Consider the following 5,000-nt stretch of genomic DNA (forward strand, 5'->3'; position numbering starts at 1 on the left):
GAATGGTAGCAAAGAAATGAATTAATCCAGTGATATCAGTTTTCAAGCGTGTAGCTCGAATACATATTCGTTGCATTGTACATTTCATTCGGACCGTGAAATCCGAAAGATTTATAAGAATATCTTATATTTTCAACTCTATAACACTTTCGTAATATTAGGTGTGGCTTCTTAACTTAGATCCCAAACCATATATTTTGCATACATAAAGAATGTAAATGTAAATAAAACATTTGCTAGATAAGCTGTCATGATGGATGATATTAATGTGTATTTTATGAATCAAAACAAAAAGAAATCTTCAAGCATTTAAGAAGTTGAAATATATGTGGTGATCCTTGAAGATCAGGAATGAAACTGGACTTTCTCTTCCTCTACCGTCGCCCCAAATGACTGATCATAATTAGATGGGTTTTTAAGAATGAAGGATATCTGGTAACTTGCCTGTGGTTGTTCTATCTTCTCTTTCAACCGGTATTCCATGTATCATTTGTATGAGAAAATATCTACGGAATGCTCTTTACTCTTATTTTGATGAGCTAAGTGATAATACAGCATAACTGATACGAAACTTAGCTCAAATTTCCGATGTCAGTTAAAGATAAAAATATGATGATGATTAATTTGTAATTTATAGAGATAAGATCCATTATCATCGATTAAAGATGCATACCATAAGAAAATGACGACCCCATACAAAGGATTTTACCATATTTAATGCTATTATTAACTTTTTATCAATATCCGTAACAGTAGCTAACATCTTAATCATATACAAAGAGATATAGAGCTAACCACACGAAGAAATTTTGTTGAGAGAGACAGAAAAGAGAGAGAAAGAGAGAGAGAGAGAGAGAGAGAGATTCTGTCTAGTAAAGAAATGAAATCTAATTTGTTAATAAAATATTGTTGGTAGTCTTGCTCCATAAATCTGTGGAAACCTGTAAAGTGTATAGTTTATTTCTTGTGTGTGTATATGTATATATATATATATATATATATATATATATATATATATATATATATATATATATATGTATACATATATATATATATATTATCTTTTCTTTTTCTTTTTGCATATCATTTTTTTTTTTTTTTCGTTTTCGTTTTTAGCGTATATGGTTCTTAGTCATGAAATGAACTCTTGACTCTCTTGAAAACAAATAGTGAATAACACTAGACTCTGGGCCATCGAGTTGGACTGCAGGCACACATAGGATACTATAGTATATTTGGTATTTTGTTTTTTTTTCCTTCTCTCCATATATTTCATCTGCTTTGCCTATACATATTCACATTTTCTGATCATGATAATGAACTATAGTATCACTTACATATACTTTGAAACAAGTGCTAAAAAACGTTAACATGTAACATTCAGTTCAAATTAATTAGGAGTATTCAGTCATTCTAAAATCATATTCTGAATCAAACTCAGCCTCGGTTAGTTCGTTAGTTATTTAGTTATTGCCGTATGGAAAATACCTACAACAAATCAAGATTGCTCAAGTAGGCATATGACAAGAGTAATTAGTAATCATACTCTAGGGTATCATTAAATATCATTGCCACTAGTCTTGCTCGCCTTGGTATGTGTTTTTGAGGGTTGGAAACCAAGTTTCATTGGTATATTTTATACAGCAACTCTTTTGTTTCAATGATTTATTGCTCTTACAGAAGGATCTGGAATGTATGGTAAAGGGTTTTATGATCATCGTCTGTTATACCCGATTGTAATTGCTTGTGTGTTATTGAAGATTCTATATTTTGGGTGTGTGTGCGTGCGTGTGCGTGTGCGTGTGCGTGTGTGTGTGTGTGTGCTAGATTGATCGTTTGTATTGTGCGTGATGAAATCTGATGGTCCTAAATACCATAAATAATCTATATAGACACTGCTGTGCACGTTGTGAGGATAAACTTTTAACATAATTTGTACTCTTGCATTTGAATCGTTTGGTGTGCCTCGGGACACGATAATGTCTGTAAATGTTGTTTTAGATTTTATTTGAAACAGTGGATAAATTATGCCCATATTGAAATTAATGAGCATGTGGCTGAATTTGTAATTAGATTATATTCCTTTTTCATGTTCCTTGCCTCAGTTAGAGATAAAAGTTGTTTTATTAACAGATGTTTTAGAAGTGCGGGCTTAAACTTCTGCACTGCATGTAAAAGGCAAAATGCATTAATTTATAGTAGTATCAATATACCGGTCAAAGATGCTCATTGAATTCTAGCTTATACGAACGCTGTTGGTTATCTACCAAGTTTGAAGTAAGCTTTCGATGCCAAATGGTAAAGGAATAATGGAACGATCAGTCGATGTACGATTGATCACAAAAATCTCTACATGAACTATGGTTGGTGGTGCTATCAAGTGATCGCGATGTCGCATAGTGGAGAATGTACCCCGCCCTCGTCCGCCATCGAACTGAGATGTCCGATTGGCGGAATATCTTGTGATTCTGTTTCATTAATGGAAGTGAGTCTATCAGCACCCAGGGCAGAAGTCGGAGGAAGAGCCTCAGGTTGGAAGTGGGTGTCCAATTTCTCATTCCTTTTCGGTTATTTCATTAGCTTTCATGTATTATGTTCATATTAAAACTATTAACAGCGATGGCTACTTAGTGTATAAGAATGAGTGCCAGTATAACATGATGACATTGCAAAAGATGACTGTTGAATCACAGTGAGTGCCGTCGCCCAGAATGTATTTGCTTTTATTACAGTAGATTATAAAACCTCTGGATTTGTGTTAATCCTAAGATGACTGAATTTACTTATAAATAAGAACGGGTCACACCTGTTGCAAAGGAATTAGTTTTATAGTGCCATTTATCTTCTTTCTTCTGGGGTTTATATCGTTTGTTACTTAATTTGCGGAGAGTAAACAGAGTAATTAAGGTTAGCGCTGTAAAGGCTGTCTATGATTTCTCTCTAGATTATAAAATGCAATCTTATGTAAAAGATTCATAAGAAATATTTCTAATATGAATGAAGAGGTAAAGTAGGTGGAAGGCAGAAGCCAATCTTTTGCAATAGGAGATGCTAAATTTTTAATGTTTTCCTAATTGGGCAGTTTCAGGAGTTAAGATCTTTTAGGATGGATAATCGGTTAACTGGAAATAGGCTTATGGATCTATTACGTGCGTGAGACACGTCTGGCACGCGAGGATTATCAAATATTTGACTGTTTCTAAAGTTCTTTTAGCTGGACATGCAATATCTATATATACACCTATATGTATAAGTTTATATATATATATATATATATATATATATATATATATATATATATCTGTATATATATATATATTTGTGTGTGTGTGTGTATTATATATATATATAGATAGATAGATAGATAGATAGATAGATAGATAGATATAGATAGATAGATAGATAGATAGATAGATAGATAGATAGATAGATATATGTATGTATGTATGTATATATATATATGTATACACACACTTTTTCGACATTTCAAATACAGTTACCATTCCTTTGATTTTAATCAATGAAGAAAAGTTTTCATCTAATCACTATAAGGAAAAAAAAAATATTCGAACGAACGAATACATGAAAAAAACTGCGTTATGTAGCGACGCCACATGAGTGAATTTTAGCATGAAAATATTTTAATGACACGTTGCCGAGCAATAGTATCAAAGTCTATGGTTTCTTCTAGCTTAGGTTACGAGGATTTTCTTATTGGCAACACACACTCCTTGCTTCTCAGGGTCTCCAACACACTAATTCTTTATTTATTTCATATATATTTGGCTTAGATATGGATACTGTATTCTAAGTGTTGTTATCGTATCGCATAAAAACGTGGTCGTCGCCAATGTTATCGTCGTCATCAGCAGTGGAATCAGGAACAGCGTTATTATAGACAAACTTATGTGTTGTACGATAACGCAGATTATTGACTCAACAATACTCAACATGAACGGTACCTGCCATTTCTTCTTTATCATCTATTTATAGATGTATAATCTTTCTCACTCACTCTCACTCTCACTCTCACTCTCATTCTTATTCTTATTCTCACTCTCACTCTCATTCTCACTCTCACTCTCACTCTCTCTTTTTCTCTCTCCTCTTTAAGTGGCAGCTTATAAATTGCCTCATTATTGTAGTAAATATGAAATGAAATATATATAAAATGATTGTATACGATATATCATTCTCTTCAAACAAATAAATACTTAATGTCCAATGACTAAAACTTCCGCAGTTCTCATACTACGTTTACAATCTTAACAGAATTTTGATGCAAAATTTCGGACTTTGTAAAACAAAGTAACGATCATAGCAGGAGGAACAGGTGGTTCGCCATGCAGACTACGTCGTACTATCGTCCGTAAATTTTCCTTACTTACGCATATTGTGAGGACATAACCTCATCCGTGTTTTCTTCTCGGTGAACGGCAGTATGATGTGAGGAAAGAGACGGTCTGTTGTGCAGAACAAGAGCATTTGTTTCCTTCCAGACAAAGTCAAGGTTATGGGCTTTCTTGCTATTCGGTTATCGTTCTACGGATATGTATGTACGGGGGAAACGTGTGTATGTTTCAGGGCAATTGGCGTACATCATGACAACAATGCCAGTGATGTTATGAGGACAGAATATGAGGAAAACGTCCAGTCTTTCTTTATAGCAATCACTGGATAATTGTTGGTCTGGCTATTCCTTTTTGGGTTAGATGTATGGTGCCAGTGTCGGAGTGGGAGAATGTGATTAATGGCGAGGCCTCTCGCCTGGACGTCGATACAAGACCCGCGGAAAAGGAAGGAGGACCTGCGGCCAGCAGATACGTAAGCCTGGTTGTGCATACACAGTCTCTGTGCTTTCATACTCCTATTTATGTATATATGTATATATATACATATATATATATATATATATATATATTAATGTATATATATACATATATATATATATATATATATTAATGTATATATATACATATATATTCATATATATGTATATA

Source organism: Penaeus japonicus, unplaced genomic scaffold (genome assembly GCF_977035675.1).
Source record: "Penaeus japonicus unplaced genomic scaffold, GWHDUDI00000001_assembly GWHDUDI00000028, whole genome shotgun sequence".
Taxonomy (NCBI): domain Eukaryota; kingdom Metazoa; phylum Arthropoda; class Malacostraca; order Decapoda; family Penaeidae; genus Penaeus; species Penaeus japonicus.